Source organism: Myotis lucifugus, unplaced genomic scaffold, assembly GCF_000147115.1.
Source record: "Myotis lucifugus unplaced genomic scaffold, Myoluc2.0 scaffold_75, whole genome shotgun sequence".
Taxonomy (NCBI): domain Eukaryota; kingdom Metazoa; phylum Chordata; class Mammalia; order Chiroptera; family Vespertilionidae; genus Myotis; species Myotis lucifugus.
This window is the reverse complement of record NW_005871123.1, coordinates 2,232,129-2,250,764: the sequence shown is the minus strand read 5'-3', so window position 1 is coordinate 2,250,764 and position 18,636 is coordinate 2,232,129. Positions and strand designations below refer to the sequence as shown.

At 36.4% G+C, this 18,636-nt stretch overlaps 1 pseudogene; it reads left to right on the top strand.

Annotated features, from left to right (window-relative positions):
• Nucleotides 1–17,832: 17,832 nt before the first annotated feature.
• On the top strand, nt 17,833–18,354 carry LOC106697491 (annotated as a pseudogene).
• The last annotated feature ends 282 nt before the right edge of the window (nt 18,355–18,636 follow it).

The window sequence follows — 18,636 nt, the reverse complement described above, 5'->3', positions numbered from 1 at the left end:
GAGGGGCAATCAGGGCAGCAGCCGCCACTTGCACCCATTGATGGCACCAGTCCCACTCTCACCCGCTGCTGGTGCCAGCCCCAATCACTCCATGCTGTCAGTGGGTGTGAGGGGGGCCGGCACCATCAACACGTGGGAATGGTGGTGGCGGGAGTGGGGCTGCAGGCAGAGAGGGGACCGGGGGCCATGGTGGGAGGGGCTGGGCAGGAGTGCGGAGGATGGCCCAAGCCCGCCCCTGTGCCCACCGCAGCCTCTCAGCCCACAGTTCCTTTCAAGGTGCACGAATTCGTGCATTGGGCCCCTAGTATAGATATATTTGTTGTAGGAGTCCCAGAAAGAGAAAAAAGAGAAAGGTGAAGAAACAATATATTAAGAAATAATGACTGAAAGTTTCCAAATTGGATAACAGATTTGAATACAAACATCCAAGAAGCTCAGCAAACTTCCAGAGTCCCGCACCAAAACACATTATAATGAAACTGTAGAAAGCCAAAGATAAGATAGCTTCTTTAAAGCATCAAGAGATAAGTGACTCATCACATACAAGGAATCCTCAATAAAATAAGCAGAGATGATCTCATCAGATACTTTGGCAGCCTGGAGGCAGTAGACAGATATACTCAAAGTGAAGAAAGAAAAACCAGTCAACTAAAAAACTTATATCTGCCAAAATTGTCATTCAAAGGTGAGGAGAAATTAAGACTTTCTCAGGTAAATAAAAGCTGAAGGAGATTGTTACCATTAGACTTGTAAGAAATGCTAAAAAAAACTCTTGTAAATTGAAATATAAGGACACTAGATAGTAACTCAAAGCAGTACGAAAAAATAAAGAGCACAGAAAAGTTAAATACACAGGCAATTATAAAAATATTTTTGTAACTTAGCTTCATAACTTCACATTTTGTTTTATACATATTTTAAATAACTGAGTGTTAAAAAAAGTTTTAGATTATGTTTTTGAACAAATGATGCATACTGATGTAATTTTTTGACATCAAAAAATAAAAGAGGTGAAGGAAAGGTTCTAAAGGAACAGAGTTTTGCATATTATTCAAATTAAGATGATATAAATTCAAATTATAGGTGGCATTACTAATATAAGACAAAATAAACTTTAAAAGAGTTTACAAAAGACAAAGAATGATATTATATATTAATAGAAGGTTAAATACAACTGTTATCAACATTGATGTACCTCATTTTAGACCATTAAAATAGATACAGCAAGAATTGAAAAAATAGATAATTCTAAAGTAATAATTAGAGATCCCAATGCCTCACTTTCAAGAATGAATAGAACAATCACACAAAAGATAAGTAAGAGATAGAGGACTTGAATAACACAATAAACCAATGAGATTTAGCAGAAATATACAGACCCTTACTCAACAAAAAATATATGTTTTTCTCAAGTATACATGATATATTTTCCAGAATGAGCATTTTTTAGGTCACAAATTCAGTCTCAATAAGTTTAACTTAATGTGGGTCAAAGACCTAACTGTAAGTCTTAAAACTATAAAAATCTCTTAGAAGAAAATATAAGGCAAAAGCTTTCCAACATTAGCTTCTGTAATGATTTCTTGGATATAACCCTGAAGACACCAGTAGAAAAAACAAAAACAAAAAAACAGACAAATTGGATTTTGTGAACAATGAAAAAAATGTGCATAAAAAGATGCTATTAATGGAATAAAAAACAATCTACATAATGGTAGAAAATATTTATAAATCATATATCTGATAAGGAATTAGTATCTAGAACATGTAGAAAACTCCTAAAACTTAACAACATAAAATCAAACAACTCAATTAAATAATGGGCAAAGAACTTGAATAGACATTTCTCCAAAGAAAATATACAAGTGACCAATAAGAATATGAAAAGATGTTCAATATCACTAACCATTAGGGCAATACAAATCTAAACCATGAGTTATCACCTCAAACCTGTTAGAACAATTACTCTTAAAATGAAGAAAATAAGTTTTGGTGAAGATGTAGAGAAATTAAAACCCTGTGCACTGTTGGTAGGAATGTTAACGGTACAACTGCTAAGAAAAACTGTGTAGTGCTTTAAAAAATTAAAATAGAATTACTGTAGAATGTAGCCATTTCACCTCTGGATATGTATCCCCAAAAATTTAAACTAGGGTCATGAAGAGACATTTATACACTCATGTTCGTGGCAACATTATTCACAACAGCTAAAATGTAGAAGCAACCCAAGTATTTACCCACAGATGAATGGATAAGCAAAATGAGGTGTGTACATACAAAGAAATATCATTCAGTCTTAAAATGGAAGGAAATTGTGACATATGCTACAATGTGGATGGACCTTGAGGGCATTATGCTAAGTGAAATAACCCAATCACACACACACACACACACACACACACACACAACAAATACTGTATAATTCCATTTACATGAGGCACTCAGAGTAGTTCAAATCACAGAGAGAAAAAGTAGAATGTGGTTACCAGGGCTGAGGGGAAGGGAGAATGGGGAGTTATGGTTTCTTGGATATAGAATATCATTTTTGAATGATCACAAGAGTTATAGAGATGGATGATGGTGATGTTTGCACAGCAGTATTAATGTAGTTAATACCTTTGAACAATATATATATATATATAAAAGCCCCAGTGACCGTTATGACCATATGACCGGCTGGTAGCTATAATGCCCACTGACCACCAGGGGGCAGATGCTCAATGCAGGAGCTGTCTCCAGGTGGTCAATGCGCTCCCACAGCAAATCTCCCGTAGCTAGCCAACTTCCTTTGGTCCCTCCCCCTGGCTGGCCAGCCCCAATTGGCCGATTGGCCTCAATCGGGACTGGGAAAGATGGCCCCAATTGGCCCTGATTGCTGGCCAGGCTGAGGGACCCCACCTCTGCTCCAATTCGTGCACCAGGCCTCTAGTTTAAAAGTAATTAAGATGGTAAATTTTATGTAACAAGTATGTTACTACAACATGAAAAATTGGAAAAAAGTGCAGGAGGAAAACAAACAACCTTTTAGTCATTATGCTCTATCTAAGGCAGTGATGGCGAACCTTTTGAGCTAGGCGTGTCAGCATTTTGAAAAACCCTAACTTAACTCTGGTGCCATGTCACATATAGAAATTTTTTGATATTTGCAACCATAGTAAAACAAAGATTTATATTTTTTATATTTATTTTACATATTTAAATGCCATTTAACAAAGAAAAATCAACCAAAAAAATGAGTTCGCATGTCACCTCTGACACGTGTGTCATAGGTTCGCCATCACTGATCTAAGGCATGATAAAAGTTTCCTCACGAGGCTGCTTTGATAGTTATGTTGATGTTTTACATAATCTTGAGTTACTGCTGCACTCTATGATATTTTTTGTATAAAAATACATCCTGCTTCCTCTTATACTTCAAGTGTTATTAACATCAATATAAACGTGAACATTTCTCAATTGTATTCATTGAAGTTGCCTCAGAAATTATATATCTTAATATTGGGATTGTGTATACAATTCAAGATTATGTAATAAAATCAGATGCCTCGTCTATAGCTTAAAAAAGTAAAAGACTACTTGTAAAGACACAGAAAACTAGTATGACAAATGATTAGCACCAATATTTGCATAATACATTAGGTACTATTTACTTATATCATCTTAGTTAATACTCCCAATACATTTTAGTTGTAGTTATTCTTGAAATTTTTACAGATTTTAACAATGTACCTTTTAGTAGCTATATTCTAAATATTGCAAGCTCAGCCCTTGTCTAACTGGCTAAAATACAAGTCACTTTCCTTAGATGTCTATATGCTCATCTCATTTCAGTCATTTTGGTGCTCTTAGGTTTCTTAAAAAGAAACAAAAATCCAAATTTTGATTGGTCCCACTTCTTGGCCACTGGCTTCTCCCCTGCCTAGAATGTTCTTCCTTTAGGTCCAAACAGGGTCACTCCGCCCCTTCATTAATTTCTGCTTACATGCCACCTCCTCAGTGGGCTCTTTCCTGACCAGCTTACGAAAGACTTCTACCTTCTCACTCACCAGTCCCACTGCTTTCTTGATTTTTTCTTCTTGGTAATTGGAAATATTTTTAATTAAAACATATTTGTCTGTTTACTTTTACTATCTATCTCTGAATTAGACTCTGCATAGCCCCTGAGGACAAGCGCTATGTTCTGTGCACCTCTGCAGAGAGGAAAGCAGGACTCAGGAGTCATAAATAAATGTATGAATCATAGAATGCTCTGCAATGGCAAGAGGCTATCTCTGCCCGCTGTTAATATTTTGGAAAAAGGAGCCCTTCCTGACTACAAGGGCTTTTCTTGCATTTCTATAAGATATTGTGAATATGTATTTAATAGAAGAGAGTGTCAGGTGAAAGGAAATGTGTAACATCTAGAGTTAAAGCGCGGGTTACAGCTTCAGTGACTGACAAAGCTACAGATGGAAGCTTCGCCTAAGACAGTGAATGAAACAGAACCAACTGCAATAAGCTAGCTCATTTGCAGTTTGTTGTTTTCATAAAACAGACCCATCAATCAACTGAAACCAGCTGCTCAGTTTTCAGAAGCTATGGGTGAAATTCTTTACTGAAAAGGATAATAAACTCAAGACTAAATTACATGCAAGCCTCTAATTCAGAATTGCCCTCCTAGGCTCTCATTAAACTAGCACAGAATAAAACAATTTCTTTCACTTGACTTTTGAATTTGTCCAAGGTCCTAATAACCTTCATGGGTCAGAGGGAAAAAAAATCTTGTTTTTGTGAAGCCTTCATATTCTGCTTCTGATAAATGAATATAGTTGAGACAGTCCTGGAGGGATTTTTTATTTTCAGTGTAAAGATACAATTTTAATCACAAGAACAGACATCAATTACTACTCACTCACTTGACTCAATTTACACCTGACTGTAAACTACATAACATACAGACTCTATCTTAAACAGGCTTAGTTTTCTCACTTCTCTTTAAGAGCATACAGACCACTTTTAGTGTTCAGTTAGTGTAGCTTTTCATCACATGCTAAATTCCTCAGGGGTTTAGGATTTTCAAAATAATTTTCTATGACCAATTATTATGCACAAAACATACAGTTTTCCCTTTGTGTGACTTACTCAATTCTGGCCAACTTTGTAAGTGATGTTTCATTGGCACTTCAGCTCCAAGTTTCTCCCATGTGAAGTGACTTTTCTTATCCCCAGCTTGTGTGAATAGAAATTACAGTGTCAGTTCCACACTTTGGTCATTATTTATATGGTATGATAAATGCATCTGGCAAATGCATTCAGAACCAAAAGAGGCCTATTTCTTCACTCCAGGCTTGGATTACATTAGCTGCGTTCTCCTGTCTCAGATCTATCTCTACTATAAGAACACAGCTTATTTAGTAGCACTAATGGGACAACTAGATCTGCGTTTTTGTTTTTGTTTTCTTAAACCGAATCACCCTGACTCTAAAACTGGACCCATTATGTTAATTTCAATGGTTAGGTTGCAGCTCCCATGTCTGTCTAAACTCTGTTCTAGGAATGGGCTTGGTTTCAGAAGTAAATGCCTCTGCTAAAGTAGGTTAATATTTTTTTTGCAAGATCTCAAAGGAGAATACAAAGCTAAGTCTTAAATGGGCATTATGTTGAATTCATTAGTTGAACACTACAATGTGACAAGAGCTAAAACATAAATCAGGTCTTTCCTGCATTCAAAGTTCAAATCTGAAATGAAAGATAGACAAAAAGCAACAAATAAAACCAATATATAAAAGACAGGCCTGCAGATATAAACAGGCATCAAGACACAATACAACACTCATATAAAACTGGTTAAAAAATCCATTCAGAGAAAAAAGACAGTAAAAAAAAGTCATGGCTGTATAAAACTTCATGCCACGTCTGGGGAATAGAAAATGACTCCATCTGGTCCGGTTTGTCAGCTGCAGATATGCAAAGATTTTGAATGGTAAATGAGCCTGTGTATCAATCTCAATGTATACTAATGAGCCAGATTATAGAAATTAGATCAGTGACTCTCAAACAGTAGTGTCCCTAAAAATAATCAGACAGCTTGTTAAACATAGATTTCAAATCTATCCACAGAGGTTCTGATTTAGTATGTTTGGGGGGGACTAAGAAATATGCATATTTGATAAATACCTCAGGAGATTTTGATTCAAGTCAATACCAACCTCATCCCATCAAATGGGGTCTCTGCTCTAGGCCCTCATCTAAGAGACTCCCTGTGCTTTGGACTGTCTTTCTCAAAACTTTCTAAATTCCTCTGTAATGTTTGGGATCAGTTTGGCTACCATGTGGCACATCCGGGGATCCACAAGGGTTTTGATTCCAGTCGGCCCCTTCAGGATCCTCCTCTACCCACTACTACAGTCATGAGTTCAACACATGCCTCAGTGAGCTTTAGGGATTGGGCTCATGGGTTGTTCTATAGGCCCAGTATTTCCTCCATGGGATAGATAAGATCAGGGTGCTATGATAGAGCTGACACATAATATAAGGTGACTCTCACATTACACACAAGAAAAGTTCAGACCTCCAGGCTGCCTACATCCATGACACCTGGACTTTGAACCTACATAGACCTGTGTGTCAGCTCTTGTCTTTTCAATGGCTCTTGCCCATCTGTGTTCTGAGTTCCATAGTGGTGACTATCTTCTCTGAAGCACCTCATCATGGTAGGGTTAATGGTAAGCATCCTATTTATCCTCACCACTGGAATCCAAGGAAGTTTTCCCATTCCCTCCACCAGCTTTGTGCCATGGGTCAGGAAGTCCTTTACAGGTAGCCACATGTTGCTCCATAATGCCAGTGGACCATTCTGGGTGCTATTCTTCCTTGCCTATGATTGTTGTGGTCACCTTCAGCTCTGGTAGGTCAGTTTTAAGCTATGCCGGATGAGGGATGTGAACTTCTACAACTTCTGCATCATTCAGATGCACAAATATTGGTTGAGTTCCTATTATGTCCCAGATGTGGTGCAAGGTTTGAGAACATAGGCTCAACTAGTTATGACCCCTATTATTATTTTTTTAAATATATTTTATTGATTTTTTACAGAGAGGAAGGGAGAGGGATAGAGTTAGAAACATCGATGAGAGAGAAACATAGATCAGCTGCCTCCTGCACACTCCCTACTGGGGATGTGCCCGTAACCAAGGTACATGCCCTTGACCGGAATCGAACCTGGGACCCTTGAGTCCGCAGGCTGACGCTCTATCCACTGAGCCAAACCGGTTAGGGCTATGACCCCTATTATTAAGGAGGCCACAGTTTGTGAGATGGACAAATAAGATAAATGAACAAAAGTTACTGTGATAAATTACATAATAGTGGAAGGCATAAATCACCAGGGGAACATAGAAGAGTGAGAAGCTAATTCTACCTGGACTTGCATTTATATCAACCCAGATTATGTTTATAGGTATTTATTTATTTACTTATTCAAACAGCAAATATTCTTGTGGGTGTTTATATGGGGCCAAATATTACACTGGTCACTGAAAATGAATATAATTGCCAAAGAATGGCATAAATATACACCGTTACAAATTGAAATGAGTTGAACAATAAATGGACGTTAGTTAGGTTGTATTCTTCCTCAGGAACATCTCCTTCACCTGTTCAAGATAAGATGAAGAATTTTTGTAAGGATTATTGAAAAAAATTAAAGGCTGAGCTGCTGTTTCTAGAATTATTTAAATATCAGCATTTATCTCAGGCCCTTCCTGGGGAATGATTACTTATTTAGAGCTTTACCTTGGCCTTCTCCCTAACTACAAACTACACACAGCCAGTTTGTTTAGAGTTGATTCCCATTTTGCTTGGAAAGGATTTTAAGAGCTTCACATATTCTTAGTGATGAGAATCTGGGTTAAGTGTAAGGTTGTCTCTATATTGCATCACCATCTTCAATAACAAGCCTCTTCACTGAATGCTATGCAGAGAATGCTCGTACACTTGAACTCAGTGAGCTGTTAGCCTGGACACGAGCCTCATCTCATTACTGGAAGAAATGATTCATTATACTCATATGTAAGTTCTTATAATGCATCTTCATTGCCACCTGAGATAATGCACTTTGAAAATAGCAACAACATTCTTATTATAACCAACATTTTATTTGGCATCTGTGAAAATACTCGAACTAAACATCACAAAACAAGAGGTTTATTAATATCATCATAGCTTTTGGAAGCAATTTATTAATCTACTTTGTATAGCTTACTATGTGAGATCCTAAGGTTTGAAAAACATTGACTTGAAGCCTAGGGGTGACTTATTTAGGCTACAGAGAAGTGCATATATAATGGGATAAATTTTTATTGCATTAAATTTGAAACTTTTTGGATAATCTCTGAAACATTTGACTGGTGAAGAATTATGTTATAAAACAGGGGATCTTTTATTCCATTTCAATCCTGTGTGGAAACTAAAAACATGATGGCCAAAATATTTATGATACCATTTCTTCTAGCTGGTAAAGTATAGGATCGGTTAACAGTGGTTTGCAATAAAGTCTTTTGGAAATTACCAATTGCCATATTTTAAACCTACATATATGGATAGAGGTTTTTTTCTACATATATATTTCATATATAGCAAGCACTTCAAGTTTCATAGTTTTATGTTATGCTGTCACTGAATACAATTATTTTATTAGCTTGGATTTGGGACATTTTTTAACTTCCTCTCCCAATATAATGTTTTAATTACAATTGTTTCCAGAAGAAATTCTGGTTATGTGAATGTTATTTTTGAACTTCAGCTTCAAATTGGCCACTACTTAGTGTAGAGGTTTAACATACAAAGATATCAATGGTATCTATGTTATTACATTCAGGTATTTTCCATGGAGAGTAAAACCTGAATTCTTTATTCCAGAATATGTTAAGGCAAAGGTTTTAATACATGTAAGGATAAGGTAGTAGAGCTAGTACCATAGAGATTCCTAGGCCCTTGCAGAAATTGGGAGCTCGTTAGTGCAGAGGAAGGCGCTAACTCCTCTGAGCCACACTGTCTTACAGGGGGCGACTTAATAATTTCAACCCAACGTTACAGCATCTCTTTATATTTGGTGATGAATTTTCCCCTTGACGATCTCTATATAAGTTTCAGTGGTCTCACTAAGTTCTGGATGAGTGATCTCAAAAGTAAGGTATAGGCAATCAAGTACCAAAGACAATAGATTGAAGAGTAAAAAACAGATTAGAGAACTCAATTTCATTTTTAATTTATCATTTTTTTTGTTTTTTGGGTATGTTTCATGCTGTACAGAATATAGAAGTAAAAGAATAACCTATGATATTGTAAGTAAATAAATATATGTTTAAAGTGCATGCTCAGAATTTTAGTTCAAATGTTTGAAATCACTATTATCGATTATACCAGTCTAGATTATGCTTCCATAATAAACGACATACAAATTCAGATCCTCAACACCACAAAGAGCTATCTCTATGTCACACAATGTCTGCTGTGGGTCTGGGTAACTCTTCATGACAACTGTCCTCATGCAGTGACTCAATGGGGAAGGCCTAGCATTCTGCAACAGCTCCATCTTAAAGACATGGCCTCCTAGGTCTGGGCAGCAGGGAAAGAAAGGAAGGAAGGAAGGAAGGAAGGAAGGAAGGAAGGAAGGAAGGAAGGAAGGAAGGAAGGAAGGAAGGGAAGTTATACACAAACTCTTAAACGCACTTTATAATCAAAGCAAAACCCAAGGCCATGCCTAGTTTTAGGGCAGTGAGTCAATAAAACCCTCTATGAGAAATATTGGTAAGCAAATATAAAGCTATTACATACTTTAAGCACAAAACTAAGCTGTAATACAATTTATCCATTTCTAAATATATTGTAAATTTTATACACACATTCACATAAACATAACACAATCAGCGCTGAGTATAGAACTAAATATATATTTGTCTTTATATTAAAACTAGAGGTCCAGTGCATGGATTCATGCACGGGTGGGGTCCCTCAGCCTGCCCTGCACCCTCTTGCAATCTGGGACCCCTCAGGGATGTTGGACGGCCGGGTTTCAGCCCAATTGAACTGGCCTGCAGGGATCGGACTGAAACCTGGCAGTCTGCCTTCCCCCCAAAGGGATGTAGCAGTGCTGAAGTGGCAGGCGGCTGGGGAGGAGCCCCAGCCGGGGCTGGGTGCAGCATCGCTGAGGCTCATCCCGGTCCTGCTGTGCCAGCCACAGCAGCTCAGTGGTGCTGCCACCAAGGCGGGAGAGGCTCCTGCTGCTGCAGCTGTGAGCCAGCCATTAGCCAGCTTCTGGCTGAGCAGAACTTCCACTGTGGGAGCACATGGACCACCAGGGGACAGCTCCTGCATTGAGCATCTGTCCCCTGGTGGTCAGTGAGTGTCATAGTGACTGGTCGACCAATTGTTCCAGTCATCTGGTCGTAATGGTCATTTAGGCTTTTATATATATAGATGAAAATTTAGTATGTCCATATTTTAATTAACATCACATTTTAAAGTAGAGCATATATGTTAAAGTTTCACTAGCCTACATTTCTTCCTACTTAAAATCATCCTTTTATTTAAGATGTAAATTCATTCAATAGAAAGGAGATAAAAATATTTCTTTCTAGCCCTAGCTGCTTTGGCTCAGTGGATAGAGCGTCTGCCTGTGGACAGGAGGGTACCAGATTTGATTCCAGTCAAGGGTACATGCTTGGGTCGCAGGCTCAATCCCCAGTAGGGGGCATGCAGGGGGCAGCCCATCAATGATTCTTTCTCATCATTGATGTTTCTATCTCACTCCCTCTCCTTTCCTCTCTGAAATTAATAAAAATATATTTAAAAATATATATTTCTTTCTAGTCTTCTATTAGGTATGATGTAAAAACAGTTAAAATTCATTCATCCTCAGCATGAAGATCATATTACATATTTAAGTTGGAAGAGAGAAATTATGATTATAAGAAAACTTGGAATTTTGGCATTCTTATTCCACAGAAGCAACTGAGGTATTTAAAATATATATTTTAAAAATACAGACAATTCACTGGTTTTTATGCCAAATTCCATCCGTTTGAAAGGACTTGGCTTTTCACAGCCAAGTTTTAAGCATAAGGAAATTATAAATGGAAACACATTGTGTCCTCTGATCTTGGAGGTGGCAACTTTTGCTACAAAGCTGGGTGGGAGATTGATCTCATTTTTGGTTTTCCGCTTTTTGATGAAGAATTTAAATTTGCTATAACCAACAGTTTAAAAAATATTGCACAGCCCCAGTGAAAGAGCAATGCTTCATAACTACATAATAGCTTCATCAACAAATAAGTGTCTGCTTCCTGCAATGAAGCCACAAATATGTGGAAAGGCCCCAGCTCTCTGCAGGATGTACAAAGATCTCTGTTTGAGTCACTGTTGGAGCGTGTTTCTGCTTTGTGGTGGCAGCGTGGGTGTACATTTAAAACACATCTTACATCTTACAGATTTTTTAATAATGCATTCTCAGGGAGAAAGGGAGACCAGTTTTTTGTGTGTTTTTTTCCTGTGCTCTAAGCACTTAAAGCACTTCTCTGATGACTTATTGGTTTTCTTTAGCAATTCAAGATTGATTAAAAGGGGAATAAAACGGATTTTTTAAGGAAAGTAGAAAAAAATCACCTGAAACTTTTTCTTGTTTGCAAACTTGTTTTATATTTATTTTTTGTCAATGCCACAAAATCTTTAATGGCTAAGCTAAGATCTTAAGTGGGTTAAAGAAACCAAACTCATTTTTCATGAAGGCTTTTCATCTATTGATATGAGGCCATAACATGTACTTGTTCATTCATTCTCAATTTCCATGTATTATAATCAATGATGATGTGTGTTTCCAGCACTAAGTTGTTATCTAAGACAAAAAAGCATTCTTCTAGGTCAGACTTTTTAAAGGGCAAGTATCTTGAGTCTTTCCATGACCTGCTATACTGACTATATGATTAGATGATGACTTCGGCAAATTTTGCTTGGAGAGTTTCCTTCAGATCTGTGTCTTTCAGAGCAATTTAGTTCTTCATTAAAACACACGAACCTGGTCCATTTCTATTCTTTTTTATTGTAGGAGCAAATTTTACATTCTTTAATAAAATTATCTAGAGTATAATACAAATATATGATGAGAGTTTTCTAAGATTCTCTTGCTGGATGTCTAAGATGTATTTATTTTTTTAAAGAGTTTTTATTGATTTCAGAGAGAGATAGGCACAGAGAATCATCCATCGGCTGCCTCCTGCACGCACCCTACTGGGGATGGATCCTGCAACCCAGTAATGTACCCTGACTGGTAATCAAACCATGACCTCCTAGTTCATGGGTGGACACTCAAACACTGAGCCACACCAGCTGGGCTAAGATGTTTTTAAAAATAAATCAAAGCGTTCTTGTAAATGAAATGATGGCCTATTTTCTTATCTAGTAAATATGAAATTTGCCTTTAAGCTAAATTATAATTTAAGCATAATGAAGATATGGGTTAATTTCTAAATAACCTAAGATTTCATAGGTAATATCAAAGCTAAAATCTGATTTTTAAAAACAGTTAAGGATAATTCCTTTATTATCCTTAGAAACTTTCTTGATTTTAGATCTCCTTTAATTTTAGGTAAGTTATTCTTCATTAATGCTCTAAGTTACTCAAGGTCAATTACACCATTATTGTCCATCATTTGACCAAATGCTAAGTAACAAAAATTTTAGAATCCTCAATCCCCATATTAGAAAACATCTCTTTTCTCATATCCAAGCAAAATATTTCTTAATTTTCCAATATGTAGGTGATTAAGGAAATGTTTTCTGTACCATTTTCAGTTTCTCTTATTTCTTTGAATGTTGTGAACTTCAGTTCTATGTGAGTACTAGGATAAAAGGGATTACTTTAAGGTACTCACCACCCTACTCCGAAATGTTAGCCTTTAGCTCACTAGTTTTTAACTATCACCCTCATCTGCCACTCCACCTCCTGGAAAAATCTAGCAAACAACAAAAACATACCAGGAAATATCTTACCTTCCTACTTAGAAAGCTTGCTTACCTTTATAGAAAAAATGTAAAATAAAATTGATACTTGAGCTTATATATCAAGGCTATCCTCTCAGAAATATGTTTTTCTTAATAGGTAAATAAGTAAATTTATAAATAACAGAAAAAGTGAGTTAAGGGTTAGGCAGTTCCTTGATTCTTGAAGTCTTCTTAATACAAGTGTATGGTTTTCATAGTCCTCAGCAAGGACTTCCTTCCTAAGATTTTTCATCAGGAAGGTCATTGGCAGCAAGCACTGCAGCTCACGGCAGCCAGGATAGCTCTCCCCACGGCAGGCCCACTGCAGGGACCAATTCAACCCAGAATCATTGAGCATTTACTACTTGCGAGGATTGTATACACATTATCTCATGTAATGCTCCCATTAGTCCTGCACACTGTGTCATACTAAATGTTAGTTCACACATGAGGAAATGAACACTTAGAAGCATTGCATTCTCTTTTTAAAGTCAACAGCCCATATCTGGCAGAGTTCAGAACTCAAATTCCAGGCCTATTTGACTGCAAAGTCAATAACTTTACCCTTCCTGCTCTCACCAAATCTGTCCCTCTCATCATGTCCTTCCCACATTCAAACCAAGTGACTGTTTCTGGGAATTTGTTATTTATCAACTCTATTTGCTAAATTTTAACATGTTTTAAGCTGAAGATAAAGCAACTTGGTACAAAAATGAACTGCAAATAAACACAAATTTCAATGGCAAATGGCAACTGCTGAAATAAGCACCTGAAATACAATTGAGTTAAATTGTAGTCTTTTTTACAAAAACAAAACCTAATGAGTGAAATAATGATCTGTTGCAGGGTCCATTGTATCCCCTGACCTCCAGAGTACTAGTTTAACTGGGATGTGTAGGTTACCCTCAGATTAAAATATCTGCTTCAATTAAGCATTTTCACGTATAAATATATTGCAGAGTTAATGATTTGAAATTTGAAACCAATACTGACATGAGAGAACATCTAATATTTTCACGATTAGATCTTGATATTATAAGCTAAACTCAAAGCAGCAGTAAAGCAAAACAAAGTGTTAGAAACTACCCTGATCTTTCAACTCTGCCTGCCTTAATAACCCAGGGTTATTACAAAGCTACCCTGTTAGTTCCCAAGGAGCCACTATCATAAATATAATAGAGCAATTATTATCTCACAACAGAAGAGATGGGGAATAGCCACATTTCACCAAAGGACAATATTATTATTTTTTAAAATTTTATGGCTTTAAAAAATAATTCAGTTTCACTTGAATTTCACTAATTGACCAGTAAACAGAAATGAAAAAGTAGGTTTGAATAATGTTATAATGTTGAACAATAAGCAAAATTACAAAATATTTCTCCTTGGCTGACAAGTTTTTCTTTGTGTTAGGAGTATAATCCAGTTTCCAGTTAAAGTAGTCTGGCTTTTCTTTGAAAGCTACTTATTTGCTTCTTGACTACAATCATGTGCTTTCAATTTCTTTTGCATTTTACCACTTACTTTCTACAGGATTCTTTTATGGATGAACGACTGCCTGGCAAAATAGAAACTGAACCACAGTATGTAATTAAGTTCTTTGCACAATGGAAGTTAGTCATCGACACAATTAAACCACTGGCTTCGGAATCCAGCACTGAAAGAATGAGCAGCATAACCAAAAAACACTCATTCCAATAAGATTTCCCTACATCACGGGACTGAGGGCTCTGCCTGCTTTTTTGGTGTCATGACAAGAATTCAAAATAAATCATCTCTCTAAAACTGAAAAGAATTCATGTCAGTTAGTATCTTGTTTCTTCTACATTGTTTTTCTAAAAAATTTTTATGGTTTTTGAACTCTGAAGAGAGACTTCAGAATATTGGTGGCAAGATATAATAATGTAGATAGTTTTTGGTCAAAGCCTGGAAACAATTTTATAACATAAAAATGTACTTTCTTACACAGAGTTATTTAATAATATTTTGCTGTTTTAATATAGTGCATAATGTAATAAGTGCAATAAAATATAATTGAAATGGTTAAATGTATTTAAATATTTTTAGTTTTAATTAGAAATGATGTACTTGGGAATGTTCTCAAACTATTTTAACTTATGATGCAAAATTAAACTTTAAGTCAATGGTCAGACATGTTATCTAGAGTTTTAAAATCTAATAGAGAGCCACTATGTTGGTGAAAATGTAATGGGAGAAACAAGGAAACTGACTAGGTATGGTTTGTTTTTGAAATTTCATTTTTCAAGTGAGATGTAAGACTAACATTTTTTAAGATGAAATGATGCAAGGTCAATTAATTAATATTTCAAATTAGCTCTTGCTCTTTGGTCAGGTTATTGAATGAAATCATATTCATAAGTTCTATTGAAGCACCTATGCATTCAGATAAAAACATAAAGAGAAGAATAACACATTTAAATAGATGCCATGAAGGTGTGATAATTTTTACTATTCCGGTGACTGTAATTATTATTGATATTGATACAGTTTCTAAAGTATTTTATGTAAAGAAGACTGAATGTAATATGGTCTTATTGTTTGTAAGATTCCTGAAAAATTCCTCCTTTGATATTTTTGTCATCAAGTTTTCATTATAATAACTATTTCATAGAGATTTGACTACAAACAGATATATAAAAACATAAATATCCAGAGAACTCCAAAGATATGCTGCAATTAGCATTTATGACACAACTTTTGACTCTGGGTTATTTTATAGAGGATCACAATTTCTGATAGATAGTAATTGACTTACTCCTATAACCCTCTGTCGTATTTTATAAAATTTTAATATGGGATGAAGGGGAAGATACCCATTAAGTTTCTAAGTTGCTAGAAGACTAATGAAGGAAATATAAAATATTGTAAGTACAGTGGTTTTCTAAAACCTCTTTTTTTTTTGTCAAATTGCTTATGATCCCACTGCACTCACCTCTCACTGGATCACACCATCCTTAGCTTTTCCCTTAGGATATTAAAAACCCATTTCTCTTTCTTCCTTGAATGTTACTATTCCCTCATAGTACTTTGCTCAGTATTTCATTATAGCTATTTTCTCCAAGGAATTTATCTGTTAATTCATTGGTGAATATCTGTGGATTAATAAATTACCTCTTTAGGGAAAGCAAGGAAGTCATTGTGCTTTATATCATAGCAAACTCATCAATGTGAAAACTTTCAGGTCCTGTGAGTTTTTGTTGAGAATGTACTGTGACAGATTTTCCCTTTCCACACATGAGGCAGGCAGCCACTTACTGACCTAAAGCAGGGAAAGGCAACATCTGGCTTCAGGGTTGATATTACACAGACCATCATTGAATTTGATTTAAATAAGGTTGAAGTAATCTGGGTCACTGAAGAATAGAGTGGAAGGTATAATTAACTATCCCATGATCAAGTTGGAGAGTGACACAGTGGGTTGTAAGGAAAAAAAAACTGGGATTAAAAAATAAAATATACATTAGATAAAAACATTGCCAGAGTAGAACTTACTGGTTTATTATTCAAAACATTTTTCAAAATATTAGTCATAAAATCCGATGTTGTCTGGTGGTCATGCAAAGGGATCCGTGGAATGACATACCAGCGGCAGTCTGGTCAAGAAGCTGAATCAGAGGTGGCGAGCTGGGACAGCATCAGGGGCAGGGTTGTTCTGACCAGCAGCTGAGACCTTGACAGTCTGGCAGCTCAAGTCTTCCTTGGCCTCTTGTGGAAACATCATTGAGACTGAACTATTTTAAAGAAGATTGATGTTCAATTCAATGTGTTTATTCCTTTATGCATCTGCCAAAAAGAATTACTGAGTGATTGTCATGTGTCACATAGTCACCTACCATAAGGGATGACTCTTGATATCTAGGAAGATATTAGATTCCTGTTAAAGAGAGAAATAGTACCTGAATGAGATACCACAAGGGGCTTGATGAGAAAAGGGAATGTAGACGTGACCTGGACTAAGGGGTTCGGAGAGCTTTCAGTGAACAGGGCTCCTCAGCAGTAATGAAAGACAAAGAGGAGTAAGATGAAGAAAGATCAGAATGCTCCAGGGAGCAGTCGTGCAAGGCTTCGAGGTGAAGGCTGTCTAATACGTTAGAATCATACAAAGTATGCAAGAGGGCAAGCAGCCCTTGACCCTGAAGGATGTTTAATGCCCTGAACATAAACTTGGACTTTATCATCTAAGTAACAGAGAGTAATTGAAGAGTTCCAAGTACAGAGGTAACACTTGTAGAATCGCCTTTTAAGAAGATTGTTCTAGGCACAGTGAAGAAAATTGCTTGATTAGAAGCAATATTAGAGTCAGGGAAACCAGTTGGACAGTTGCTGAAGTTATGAGGAGAAATGAGAAGAATTTATTTCTTTTTAAAGTGGTGACCATGAAGATTATGTTTACTATAACTTCTTGTTTGTTTAATATAGCACTCATCACATTATAAGCTTGCCTGCTTGCTTTTAAACTTTAAAAAGTGTGATTTCTCTTTTATTGCTTTAAGATTTTCTTCCTTGGCCTCACAACTAACTCATAGTTTCTGGACAAAGAATGTAATGTACTCTATCAAATAAGAATAAACCTTAACCAAGAGAAGATACCTTCAACAAATAAATTTATATATTAAGTAGTTAATTCAGAAATTGAGTATCATATGCTAAATACCTTTTCATAATTAATTTCAAGAGCGACATTTTATAAGAAAATTGTCCTCTAAAACAGTGCTCACTTATCAAGCACCAGGAAGGACTCATGCTTTTGGGGGGTGTGATTCAATATTAAAGGTAGTTTGGCTTTTTACGAAGATGGCGCCGGAAGCTAAGAAGGAAGCCCCTGCCCCTCCCAAAGCCAAAGCCAAAGCCAAGGTTTTGAAGACAAAGAAAGCAGTGTTGAAAGGCGTCCACAGGCACACAAAAAAGAAGATCCACACGTCACCCACCTTCCGACGGCCAAAGACACTAAGGCTCCGGAGGCAGCCTAAATACCCTCGGAAGAGCGCACCCGAGAAACAAGCTTGCCCACTACACCATCATCAAATTCCCCCTGACTACCGAGTCAGCCATGAAGGAGACAGAAGACAATAATACACTGGTGTTCATTGTGGATGTCAAGGCTAACAAGCACCAGATCAAACAGGCTGTGAAGAAGCTCTATGACATTGATATGGCCAAGGTCAACACCCTGATCAGGCCTGATGGCGAGAAGAAGGCATATGTTCGACTGGCTCCTGACTATGATGCTTTGGATGTTGCCAACAAAATTGGAATCATCTAAACTGAGTCCAGCTGCCTAATTCTAAATATAAAAATTTTACACTGTAAAAAAAAGGTAGTTTGATCATTTATGAAAATATTAGCAAAAAACTCAACTTTTCCTTTTCTACATCTTCACTAGTAGAGGCTTTATATACAGAAGTAAAATTATTTTTAAAATGAGAGGAAATAATTGAAATGGACATTTATAGAATATTAAAAGGAACAAAAATCTGGCATATTATTTTTTTAATTTATTGATTAAGTTATTACATATGTGGCATATTGTTAATAAGAAAGCAAAATGTTACTTTTAGAGAGTAACTCCTAGAAATTCTGCCTTCTGTTATATCACAT